Genomic DNA, 13,730 nt, shown 5'->3' with positions numbered 1-13,730 from the left:
GGATCTCTGACCTAGGGCACATGCTTCTGAACTAACCTCTAAATTGGTAAGCCAAATGCTGGCTTCTTTGGTGTAGTTTGGTTCAATGTTATCTTTAGGGGAACCTGAGTAAAGAGTCTATGGGATCTCTGTGTCTCCTTTCTGTCTATAACTCTGCCTTTCAAATAAACAAAATAAATCTTTTAAAAAAAGGAGGTCTACAAGATCTTTCTTGGTTTTTTTATATTACATGAGAATTCAACATAAATAAGTCGGCCGGCGCCGTGGCTCACTAGGCTAATCCTCCGCCTGTGGCGCTGGCACACCGGGTTCTAGTTCCAGTCAGGGCGCCGGATTCTGTCCCGGTTGCACCTCTTCCAGGCCAGCTCTCTGCTGTGGCCAGGGAGTGCAGTGGAGGATGGCCCAAGTGCTTGGGCCCTGCACCCGCCTGGGAGACCAGGAGAAGCACCTGGCTCCTGGCTTTGGATCAGCGCGGTGCGTCGGCCACAGTGGCCATTGGAGGGTAAACCAACAGCAAAGGAAGGCCTTTCTCTCTGTCTCTCTCTCTCACTATCCACTCTGCCTGTCAAAAAAAAAAAAAAAGATAAATAAGTCATGATTAAAAAATTTTTGAAAAACATGTTTAGAGCAATTCAAATATCTTCAATAGAAACAAATGGCAGTTATGAGTGAATGCATTTGATTCCTGCAGTCATTTCAACCACACTGCTATAGAACATAGAACAGTTGTACTGTGATGGTCTCTGCCCCATGTAATTTCCACTTGGCTACATGACAACTTGAGTTGAAGACACACTCATGGTTTGCACAAACGACTGCATTATGTCTCATTAAGGATCATAAATACCAATCAACCTAATCACAAAAGGGCTGTTTCAGTGTTCGTAGGGCTATTTATTCTGGGGCAATGGTGACAAAGATGAATAATTTTACTGTTAAACATTCTGTTTACTACTACGGAGAAGAGAAGCACAGCTCTTATGTTGGTTTGAATGAGCCGTATCTGGAATTTTGCTTCTGAGACTTCCTCAAGAGAGAGAGAGAGAGAGAGAGAGAGAGAGAGAGAGAAAAGAAGAAGGAGGAGGAGGAGGAGGAGGAGGAAGAGAAGGAGGGAAGAAGGGGAAAATTGAGCTAGAAAGAGTGTGACATAGAGACATGGCAGGGGGAAATTTAGGTCTGGAGACAGGCTAATCTGAGTTTGAGTTCTGTTTCTGCAACCACATGGTCTTTAAAAAAATTAACATTTCTGAGCTGTTTCCCCATTTGTAAACAAATAAAAAACAGTATTCAGTCCTATTGTGCTGATTTGGGGAGAAAATAATGAATTAAAGCTCTTAGCTCACACTTATTAATTAATAGTTGATAGCCATTATTTACCAATAAAGAGTAGTCTGTGTACTTCACTTTGTACTCAAATTTAATTTAATCCCTGTTTATTGATGGGAGGACACGTTACTTCCAATGTGTTCCCTTCCACCGGAGGTTTCTCTAAGATTGCTAATCACACGTTTAACCATTTTAGATTCTGAAAAAAAATCAAGAAATAGACATGAAGGATAAAATATTTGCTCAACATTGAAAAATGTCTTAAACCCACTCTAAAGCGTGCTTATTCTCCTGTATTCCCCCATCTAGGTGTGGACAGGGAAGAATGACATCCTCAGAGAAAACATGTACACAGCTAGCTATGAAAGTCTCTTCTCCTGATTACCTTTATATCAAGAACGGAGGAAGACAGGCCCCAGTGTTTTGCTACCGCTAGAAGACACACTGAGGACAGGAAATGCATATGTCTAATGGAGAGGTGGGTCTCAAAGAGAAGTCTGCAAAAAGGATATTGATGCACGTGCGCAGACCTTCCAAAAACCTTACCACCAGAAGAGTCACTTTAACGTCATCATAGCAAGACTGGCACAAAGTCCAGAGTCCTATTTCCAGTACCTCCCTGAGAAGTCACAATGTGACGGACGTCAACAGAGACTCTGAGCAGGAAAACACAAGTCATTCTGCGGATGCCATCCTCTTTCTGATTTTTATACAAACCAATGCAATTAATCAATGACAGTGTGGGGGATTCTCTGCAAAATATCTTTCTCTGTCTGATACATCAGAAAGGCAAAAAAATATTTTATGGCTCTATGCAGTGTATAAGAGAACTTAATTTTTGAAGGTTGGCTTTTTCACTGCTCCCAAGCTGCTACTTTTGAAAGTTAAAGAGACCTGGCAAGACCTGGCAGAGTATATCTGTTTTCACAGGGAAACAATTGTCCGCTTGAAGACATTGACCTTTAATCCCAAGAATTTTGTATGAGAAACTGAAGAAACACGAGGCCTTGCAACCAATCTTCAAGTTCATATACTCTTATTTAGTTACTTTCATAGCTGTGTATCCGGAGGCTTTGGTTTGAAAGGGGGCTTTTATTGGCATTCTGGCATAACTTATTTTAGCAATATCAGTGTCCTAGCAAGATGGATACCGGGTACTCAACACTTGTTCGTTTGGTAATCTGGTTGACCTCACTCATATACCTAGTAGCTGATGTTGAGCAGATAACAGAGCCATATGCCTCCCGCTGAATTTCCTGGGCTTCTTTCCATGGATCAAAAAGAGTTCTTAGAATCAGAAAGGGGAATGCCCAATGAGAAAGCACAGTTTAAGTTTCTATTTGATTTATATTTGCTAAATTCCCATTGAGTAAAATAAATCATATGCAAGGATTATACAAGTGTGTTGACACAGGGAGGTATTTGGGGGCTGGGGGGGTTACAGAGCAGCCTGCCATCCAGACTCCTTGGTTCATGTCACTTTCTTCTACAAAATACACTCATCTCCATCTAGCTCCAAATTCATAATCTGGTGACTTGCTTGAAGTTCAGATGTTGATGAGGTTCTTCAGGTGAAACCTTTCTGCTGTGGTTCCTCTTGATTACATTGGAACAATGGCCACATAAATGCACTAGAAAGTCCTATTAAAAAGGGGATTGATGAGCAGTACATGATAGTGGCCAGATCATAGAAATTCTGAAATCTAGCCAGCTACATCTTGCCAGTCCCATGCCTCTGGGGAAATTTCTTCATTAGAGTCCATTTGTGCTGAGAGGGGACTTCCATGCACTATTTCTCATGGATCTTAGCCAGGCCATTGGTCTCCGAGCACCACCCTCTTGGATATAAATGGGTTGTGTTTATAGCTGAGTACATTTTTCAACCTCACATCTCCTTATAAAAAGCTGGAAGCCCAATGGCACTTATAGACTTTTGAATAGTCTAAGTTGATCCAACTTTTTTAAAAATGTGGGTCTCCGACTTACCTTCAGGAAACCATGCCACGCTATCAGTTATATCCTAGTTCATTTTGAGATAGCATTGTTTCTATTTTTAGAATATCTATGTTGGGGCCGGCGCATAGCTGCAGCAGGTTAACAACCTGGCCTGAAGCACCAGCATCCCATATGGGAACTGGTTCGAGACCCGGCTGCTCCACTTCTGATCCAGCTCTCCACGATGGCCTGGGAAAGCAGTAGAAGATGGCCCAGGTCCTTGGCCCCTGAACCTACGTGGGAGACCTGGAAGAAGCTCCTGGCTCCTGGCTTTGGATCGGCACAGCTCCGACTGTTGTGGCCAACTGGGGAATGAACTATCAGATAGAAGACCACTCTTTCTCTCTCTCTCTCTCTGCCTCTCCTCTCCTTGTGTAACTCTGACTTTCAAATAAATAAATAAATCTTTAAAAAATAATATCTATTTTAAACAACTCCTTTAGAACTCTTAGAAGACTGCCCTTAAATCTTGTGGAAGTTTTAACAAAAGGCCTTAATACCACACTTTGTATTTTATCATGACATTTGGTCAGATCTTACTTTTAGAATCTTTATTTTCCCAACTATCAAATGCTGAGCCCTTCAAATTTGCTCTAAATTCTGTTTATGAAATGAACAGTTTCTTCCTCAGTTCATTTTTCTCTTGCAGTTTTTTATCCCATATCTGGTAACACACAACAGAGAATTTCAACATGCTCTTTATATGTAACTTCTGAGTCCAAATCAACAAATCCCTTAAAGACAATTTTTAATTCCAAAATATGACAGCCATTTTCCCAGGTCTCACACCATGACATACTACATGGTGCCCTTTTTCCAAGCCTCCCATAGATGTTTCCTCTTTCCTATTCCAGCCTTGCCCCATCACTCAATTCTAAAGTTATAACCATTTTTCAAGTTTTAGCTATAGCATCCCATCTTAAATTATCTATTATTTCCCATTTATTGCTAACAAAAAAACATCCCCAAACATAGTATATTGCTTATTTATTGCTATTTGTTTATTTATGTATATATTTGAAACATGAAGAGACCCATTTCCCATCCACTATCTGCTGGTTCACTTCCCACAACAGCCATAGCCTGGCCAGGTCAAAGCCAGGAAGTGGGAATTCAATCCAGTTCTCTCCCATGTGGATGACAGGGAGACAACTTCATAAGCCCACACCTGGTGCCTCTCAGGGTACATATTAGCAGGAAGCTGGACTCTCAAGTGGAGCTGGAACTTTAATCCAAACGTTTCTATATGGGATGTAGTTATCCCAAGCAGCGTCTTGACCTCTATTCTAAATGCCCATCACCCTAAAGCATGCTACTTATCAGCTCATAATACTGGAGGTACGTAATATGGCATATGGACTAGGTTCAGCTGGATGCCCTTCTGTTTTTTTACATTTACTTACTTAAGTATCTACAGTTATCTGAGAGCTCCTCTGGAGCTTACTTGCCTGCAAAATCCTCATTCATTGATCTGAATTGAATACCGGTGGACAGGTCCTGGCTTCTTCACATGGAAAAAGAAAATATCTCTGCAACACAAAAGGATAAACCCTGACAAATATTGCTCAAGAAAATATCTACTTCTAGTTTGTTCCTCTCCAACTAACTGAACCAAGACATATGGCCAAGCCCAGAAACAATATGTCAGGGTAGAGTATGAGTCCAAAAAGGCCTGGATTCAGGGAGGCATGACTGTTCAAGGGTGATCATGGCAGTACTATACTCAAGGTCGTGAAAATAGTGAGTCTATAATAGTGCCTAATAGTTACAGAGGGTTGAGTTGGAGCCTTGCCAACGTCTTCTCCCATACTCTTCCTCAAATACTAGGAAGATGCTACCAGCAAAACAACCTTTGGAAAGATAAGAAAATAAGTTTAGAGATGTCTATGACTTAGGATAAAGAAGTATTTAGTGTTAAAGCCAAATTTCAACCTAAGGTCTTTCTGATAGAATCTGTGTTGAACCACCGTATTATGCTGCCTCCCTGTGTGTCATACTTCTACTGAGAACTTCAAAAATACTTTTGGGTTCTGACTGACTTCCTTTTTACAAAGATATGTGAGGCAGATGCTTGGTGCAGCCATTATGACACCACTTGGAGCACCTGTATCCCTTGTTGGAGTGTTTGGATTTGAGTATTGACTCTACTTTCAATTACAAGTTCCTGCTAATGCTCACCCTGGGAGTCAGCAGATGACAGATCAATTAGTCGGGTCTCTGCCATCCGTATGGGAAACCTGTATCAAGTCGTTGGCTCCTAGCTTTGGCCTGGCCCACCTCTGCTGTTGTGGGCATTGTGAGCATTTGGTTGAGTAAATCAATGAATGAGAGTGCTCTCTCTCTCTTGCTCTCTCTCTCTCTGCTTTTCAAATACATGTGTGTATGTGTGCATACTGCATCATTCAGGCAGAAAAAAAGACTTTTTCTATGTTATATTTCTATAAAAAATCAAGAAAATCTTTATTTTTATATGCCACTCTTATCAATCAACCAATAGACATTCGTCAGACCCAAACTTTCAAGTTAGTGAAATAAACACTAAACTTATAGTCAGAATGCCTGGTTCGAACTCTAGCTCTGTCACTGAACACATGTGCGAATTTTGGTGAATACTCTATTCCATCTAAGCCTCTATTTCCTTGTCTGTAAAAGAAGGGTAGGGACCAGTGCTGTGGCTCAGTGGGTTAACGCCCTGGCCTGAAGTGCCAGCATCCCATACAGGCGCCAGTTTGAGACCCGGCTGCTCCACTTCCCATCCAGCTCTCTGCTGGGACCTGGGAAAGCAGAAGATGGCCCAAGTCCTTGGGCCCCTGCACCCGCATGGGAGACCCAGAAAAAGCTCCTGGTTCCTGGCTTCGGATCGGCACAGCTCCAGCCGTTGTGGCCTATTGGGGAGTGAACCATTGGATGGAAGACCTCTCTCTCTCTCTCTCTCTTTCTCTCTCTCTCTTTCTTTCTTTCTTTCTCTGTCTCTCCTCTCTGTGTAACTGACTTTCAAATAAATAAATAAATCTTTTAAAAAAGGATTAAAAACTTTCTCACAGACTATCCTGAGGATTTGTGGAAAAACACACTTTATTAACTGTAAAGTACTATATAAAAATACAGCATCTTAAATTAATTTTTAAAAATCTGGACTTCTTTTATGTATACCTATCCCTTCTTTTGATAAAATCTCTTTTTGAGACTGCAGCAATGATACAATACAGTGACAGATTAATTTAGGTGGAATTAGTTTTTCTACCTCCTAGCTAGAAAAATCATAATAAATATTTAATGTAGCATTTTTATAACTTTTTTATTCACCTTTATTCTCCTTGAATCGTTATTTTTTTTATTTGTCACTACTGGGTAGTTTACCTTTCCATTCCTACTGCAAATCTGAATTAGGAAGAAACTATCCTTTCTTATTCCCTTTCTCAAACTATCATTCTCACCCAGGTCTCTCATCATGTTGATCTACGTTCACATTTACAATGGAGTTCAGCTTGTCTCTCATGCCGTCTTCCACCTCTCTCCCATCACATTGCTTCCTATTTACCCATTGAGATGCTATGTGTAACTCCGGAGCCCGTCTTGGAGAAGGCAGTTATCACACATCACTGTCAAAGTACTTCCAAGGATAACCTATTTCTGTGAACCACTGCCAGAGACAGGAAGAGCCCTTGAAGAATTGCTTGATACTTTATGACAGCATTTAACCTCGCCACAAAGAGCCCACACTATTTTATGAAGCCAGATCCCTCAGTAAATACTCAATAAAATCCCTTTTTTGGATACATTTTTATAGAGCAATTACCAACTCTACAGCTCTAGGCCAGAGAACAAATTAGAATTCTCATCTTCCACGGATTTAAAATCTAAGAGGAAATATGATAGCGTTTGGATGTGATTTGTCGCATAAGGGTTTGTGTGTTGCAGGCTTGGTCCTCAGTGTGGCAATGCTGGGAGGTAGGACCTTTTAACAGGTGGGGCCCAGTGGAAAGTCCTTAGACCTTTGAAGACATCACCCTTGGAAAGAAATATGTGTCTCCTGAAATGACTCTTGTGAAAGGAGGTGTTTATAAGGCCTAAACGTGATCTCTGATTCTCTCTCTGGCTTCCTGTTTGAAAGCTGATCACTGGCTCCCACATGTATTCCCACCATTAACTCGTGCACTAAGATGCATGAGGACATGATGCAATAAGAGAGCTCTCTGGTGCCAGCGCTACACCCTTGAAATTCCAAACTAGGAGCTGAAAAAAAAATCTCTTTCATTCATGAATAGCCTGGCTCAGATATTTTGCTATAATGATGAAAAGCTGACTAATAGAAAAGGAAAGACATCATTCTAACAAGTGTCGAATGGTAAGCAACTTGACAGACAGAAATGTTGTGTGCTGACATAAGGAGGATGTTCTATAGTCCAATCAAATGAGTTGAGAGCCGGCTGCAGATTTATTTTCAGGGTCTTTTACCAAACTTGGGTGAGCATTTTTTTAGCATACACTATAAGTAAGTACTTAGCCATTTGGCTCGCTTAGGGTTTAGTAAATTCCTCTAGGTGCTCATTTTGCTTTTCTTTGCTGTTGTTGTTGTTGTGTTACTTCACAACTTTTTCCCCCAGAAACTTTTTATTTAAGGAATACAAACTCCATGCATTTCATAAGTACAAATTTAGGAACAGAGTGGCTCTTCTCAGCATACCCACTCTCCCACCCACACTCCCACCCCTCTTTCTCCTCCCTCTCCTATCCCCATTCTTATTTCTTACTAAGATCTATTTTCAATTAACTTTATACACATATAATTCTATAATAATTCTTAAAAGACTTAAATTGCTTCTCTTTGAATCTACCAAAATGTAAACCTATAGAATATCTTCAATATTTTTTCCTTTGTTTTGCTTCTACTGACAGAGATTCAGACTAAATATACTGATGTATTCATCTTATCCATTTGTTATGGGTTTTTAAATTTATTTTTATTTATGTAAGGTGAACAAATTTCATGTAATTCATTTATGCAGATTTAAGAGTATAATGATGCTCCACACTGTACCCTCTCTCCTACCCATGCTCCCTCCCTCCTTCTTTCTTATTTTTTCTTTTGATTTTTACAATGACATACTTTCAGTTTATTTTTTAATCTTTCACTACATAAAGAATTCAACAAACAGTAACTTGAAAAACCCCTATTGTTCAAGAGTGTAGACAATGGCTGTAAACAATAATCAAATCTCAAAATGTCAACTTTGCTCTTACAGATTTTTTTGTACTCTATATTATTACAAATCAGGGAAAACATATGATATTCATCTTTTGGGGACTGGCTTATTTCACTAAGCATAATCATTTCCAGTTGCATCCACTTTTTTGTAAAAGACAAGATTGCATTCTTTTTTATGCCTGAGTAGTATTCCATTGTGTATGCACTACAGTTTCTTTATATATTCACCAGTTGATGGACATCTATGTTGATTCTACATCTTAGCTATTGTGAATTGAGTTGCAGTGAACATGAGGGTGCAGATAACTCTTTAATATATTAATTTCACTGCCTTTGGGTAAATTCCCAGGAATGGGATGTCTGGGTCATATGGTAGATCTATTTTCATATTTCTGAGAAATCCCCATACTGTCTACCACAATAATTATACTAGTTTACCTTCCCACTGACAATGTTTTTTTTTTTTTTTTTTTTTGGACAGGCAGAGTTAGACAGTGAGAGAGAGAGACAGAGAAAGGTCTTCATTCTGTTGGTTCACCCTCCAAATGGCTGCTACAGCCGGCACGCTGCACCGATCCAAAGTCAGGAGCCAGGTGCTTCTTTCTGGTCTCCCATGTGGGTGCAGGGCCCAAGGACTTGGGCCATCTTCCACTGCCTTCCTGGGCCACTGCAGAGAGATGGAATGGAAGAGGAGCAACCGGGACAGAATCCAGTGCCCTACTGGGACTAGAACCTGGGGTGCCAGCGCCACAGGCAGAAGATTAGCCAAGTGAGCCAGGGTGCCGGCCTCACTAACAATGTTTTAAGATACATTTTCCCCCACATTCTCACCAACATTTGATTTATTTAATTATTTTTGGATGATAGCCATTCTAACTGGGTGAGGTAAAACCTCATTGTAGTTTTGATTTGCATTTCCCTAATAGCTAGTTATCCTCAGCATTTTTTCATGTGTCTGTTGGTCATTTGAATTTCATCCTTTGAAAAATGCCTGTTCATGTCCTTTGCCCATTTCTTTACTACATTATGTGCTTTGTTGTTAAGTTTCTTGAGCTCTTTATAGGTTCTGGATAATAATCCTTTATCAGTTGCATAGCTTGCAAGTATTTTCTCCTGTTCTGTTGGTTGCCTTATCACATATGCAGTGCAAAGCTTCTTAGCTTGATATAATCCCACTTGTTTATTTTTCTTCAATTACCTCTGCTTCTGAGTATTCTCCAGTTATAACTGTCCTACAGTGGGATTTCTTAATTTTTGCTATGTTTGAATATTGCAATCAGCTTTTGCTTTTGTGAAAATTGATTCAGTTAGCTTATTTTAACTGATTTACTGCAAGTCAATTCATTATCTGATACTCTTACTGCTTTAGCCTACTTAACTACTTTTTCTTGATGTGCAGTGCTGATAAAAAGACTTTAATAATACATCTGTAATTACTGCTTTCCTTTTTCTGGCCATTTCTTTTTCCATGAATATAGATTTTTGCAATACAGTGGATTAGCAAGCACTCTGCTGCTCTGCTTTAACAAGTTGTGCAGCACTGTTGTAAGACCTAAGTTTTTAATGCTATCCTTTGTTGCTAGTTAGTCCTCACACTTAAATGACAGTATATGGGAGAATTCTTCAATTTCAGTTCAAAGATTGGCTCCTATAGAAACTTTTCTTAACTGTCTAGATAAATGTTGAAATTTATTCTGCATGTCTACCTCACTTTAGACATACTTTAATTTTATATAGTTTAAAATATAGTTGGCATGTCTATCTCATCTCTGGACTGTTAAATTTTGTATTTTTTACTGGTAGCATAGTGAGATTTTTCAGTTCTTCTATATATGCCCCCTCTCTTCGCTCCATGCTCTGAGATGCTGATTTGTACCATTTCTTGGTAGCCTCCTGTTGGACCTGGAAGATGAGCCCTAAGGTATGGAAGAAAGAAGTAGAATAAGCTTAGAGCTTTCATTCTTCCCTCAACACAGGAACTCTTCAGAAATTCCATAGACTAGTTGCCTTCCTTAAAAATCTTTGCCCTCCATATGTCTGATTTCAAGTTACCATAACTGTAACCACTCCAGAGCCAGGTGGTCACTGACCCTATTCTTTAAGTCCTTGATTATTTTTTGTTTGCTTGTTTCTATACAAACTCCTCATTATTTTATAAATAGTACCTTTATTAATCTCTTTCAAATACTCCATTTTAATGTGCCTAGTTTCTTTTCTATGACACTGACTTATGTAACTAGTGACTACCCCAATTCATAGCATATCAAATTGTCTTATTTATTGAACAAAATAGATAAACATATACTAATGATACAATATTTCCTCCAGGAAAAAATATTAAGGAGAAAGGAATTAACTTTCTGATTGCATATCTGTAACTGGAGAATACGGAAGTAATAGGTCAAAGTTTGAGTTGTTCTATATAAATTAGTTTAGAGATTTAGGTTGCCTTGTTCTTCGAGACAGAATCTAAAATAAAGAATTCCACAATGACTCATATATTTATGACCTCAATTTTGCCTTTAAAAATAAATCTGACCTGTTAGAAATACATTTTTAATATTGGCCCCATTTTTGTGTCCTGGTTGTAGTTCATCCCTGGACATATTCAGTACATGGGTCAATGTGTGGAGTCCATTCTTGACACAAAAAGAGAATGATGTGACTCACAGCGCATGTTAAGCCAGAACATAGTTTAAAGTCCAAATAATATTAGAGCTTTATTTTACTTTATTTAAATTAGTATATAGGTAACCAGCCAATAAACTGATTTAATTTTGTTTTCCTGAAATGAACTTATATCAAGACATAATGATTTTCCCCAGAAGCCTTATTTGTTGACAACAAGAAAGATCAAGTCAACAAATTAGCTCTGAGTGGTTACAATTACTCATCTGGGAAAGAAGGGGTAGTTAGGAGGAGACTGTCAGATCCAAAGAGACTAGATTTTGAGTTCCAGCTCTACCTCCTAGTTGAGGAAGTTATTAACTCCTCTGAGATCCAGTTGTTTCATTTATCAAATGTAAATAGTGTATTAATCTCATATTCATCTGAGACAGAAATGAAATAATATCCACAAACATTCCCAAAAGTGTACAGTAGGAGCCTAATAGCCATGAGTATCTTTCTTATTGGGTTAGCAAAAAGTAAAATACTTTCTTGTTGCAATTTCAAAAATGATTTTTCTATGATTTTCATTAAAATGATTAGCTAACACCTGTCTACCTGAGGCTTTTGAAAACCTGCAGCCTGCAAAATTGAATGTGTATTGGTGCCAAGTAGATTGCTTTTAGCCAAGTACGTGGATTTCTCATCTGACTTGGGCCCCCAGTGGAGCACAACCTAGATGGAGTGCATATATTTTGTTTTAGACATACAGAAACATCCACATGGGAGCAGACATAAGATGTAGAAAGGAAAAGCTTAAAACAATGAATGCATTATTGATCCAGTCACCATAATAAGTCACTAAAGTTAATCCTACAGAGAAGCTCAAGAAATTATGTGACATGTGCCTTAGAATCAAATAAACAAGAGTGAAGGAAATTTAAAACCCATTCCCACATGTCAGTGAGTAGGTGCTACATCTTTGAGGAGGTGGGCATGGAGAAAAAGCAAGCCCAGCAACCTGATGGCAGCCCTCTCAGGGCAACAATGATGTTGGCTCTCAGACTAGCTTTTCTAGAATTGGCCAGTGGAGCTGAGTTCATGCAGAGCACCAGTAACAGCTGCATACTCTTTATATTTATCCACGCCTCTGGTCAAGTTCCCTCTATCTTTTCCTCTGCCTATTGCCTGATTGGAATACAGAGAGGGAGAGAGAGGGAAAGGGGCAAAGAGAGACAAAGAGAGAGAGAGAGAGAGAGAGAGAGAGAGAGAGGGAAGGAGATAGAGACATGGAAAGAAAAAGAAAGGAATAAAGAAAGGAGAGAGGGAAGGAAGGGCAAGGTCAGTTTTGTAGAAACGTTAGTGAGACCTACTATAGCTCCTCCCAGCTGCAGTGTTTCCACTGTTAATCATCTTTCCTTCCCACCCATTCTAGACATCACTTCAGCCTTAGTCAGCATTACTGCTGCTTTAGATGAATGACATGCCCAGTAGGGAAAACCCAGGCCTTCATGTTTGAAGGAGTTGACATCCCTGGTTGAGGTGCCTTTGTCAGGTTGTGGCTGTTGCAACTTCTTGTTTACAGTTATCACTGGCCTCAGATGCTTCAAAAGGCACTCCAGTGACTCAATCTGAACTCTGTATACACCTTCCACCCACATCGGGAGCAGTAATCCTATCTCTCAGGGAAAATCAGAGCCCATTCCTTCATCTAGTAGTATGATTTTTTTGCCTACTTCTCAGCAACCAGGATTTGTTCAAAATATGGAGTCCTACAACGAAGTTTAAATTCTGTGGGAAGCATACTGAGACACCTGGTTGAAGTATCCCTCTCTTGGGAATCAGGACCTTCAGATCAGCAGAGCCAAATTTTCAGAAAACAGGACATGATCTCAGATATGCACAGAATCTTGAGGGAAAGCACTCTAATCCATTGCACCCCAGGTGGAGCTTTAGGAGACCATGGGCATATCTGGTAGTCCAGTATTTCAAAATGTTGCATTATACGGTATTGCCTGATCATGGACTCACAAGCTTTCTCATGGCTACATCTTTACTATGAATTGGGTATGTAAGGCAGAAAAATGTTCTTACAAAAAATAAGTCTTAAGAAAGTGAGTGGGGCCATCATTGTGGTACAGTGGGTTTAGATGCCACCTGCAATGCCAGCATTTCCTAAGAGCACCTGTTCCTATCCTGGCTTTTGTACTTCCAATCAAGCTCCCTGCTAATGTGCCTAGGAAGAAAAGCAGGTGAAGATGGTCCAAGAACCTGGGGACCTGCAAACCATGTGGGAGACCTAGATGGAGTTCTAGGCTCCTGCCTTTGGCTTGGCCAAGTTCCAGCTGTTACAGCCATTTGGAGATTGAACCAGCGGATGAAGAGCTCTCTCTCTCTTGCTATCTCTTCCTCTCTTTGTGTAACTACCTTTTAAATAAATAAATACACTTTTTTAAAAAAATATATAAAGTTAGCTTTCACTTCAAACCCTAATTTCTTCACTTATAAAATGTCTCCAAAACCTGTTAAATGTCTTGCATTTTGAGCATAGTAGGAATAGAATTGTTAGTAAATTTACCTTAAAATAAGAGGA

General features: G+C 39.6%; 1 long non-coding RNA gene across 1 annotated transcript in view; it reads right to left on the bottom strand.

Annotated features, from left to right (window-relative positions):
* Nucleotides 1-2,700: 2,700 nt before the first annotated feature.
* Nucleotides 2,701-13,730, bottom strand: part of LOC149122759 (uncharacterized) — a 32,657-nt gene continuing 21,627 nt past the window's right edge. The window contains exons 2-3 of the long non-coding RNA XR_016219846.1: nucleotides 4,770-4,850; nucleotides 2,701-2,967 (exon numbers count right to left, since the gene is read on the bottom strand). This is a non-coding gene — a long non-coding RNA (uncharacterized LOC149122759). The remainder of the gene's footprint in view (nucleotides 2,968-4,769; nucleotides 4,851-13,730) is intronic.

Source organism: Oryctolagus cuniculus, chromosome 13 (genome assembly GCF_051225735.1).
Source record: "Oryctolagus cuniculus isolate XC-2025 breed Fujian yellow rabbit chromosome 13, ASM5122573v1, whole genome shotgun sequence".
In the NCBI taxonomy this organism is placed as follows: domain Eukaryota; kingdom Metazoa; phylum Chordata; class Mammalia; order Lagomorpha; family Leporidae; genus Oryctolagus; species Oryctolagus cuniculus.
The sequence above is the reverse complement of the archived record's forward strand: the minus strand, read 5'-3'. Positions and strand labels throughout refer to the sequence as shown.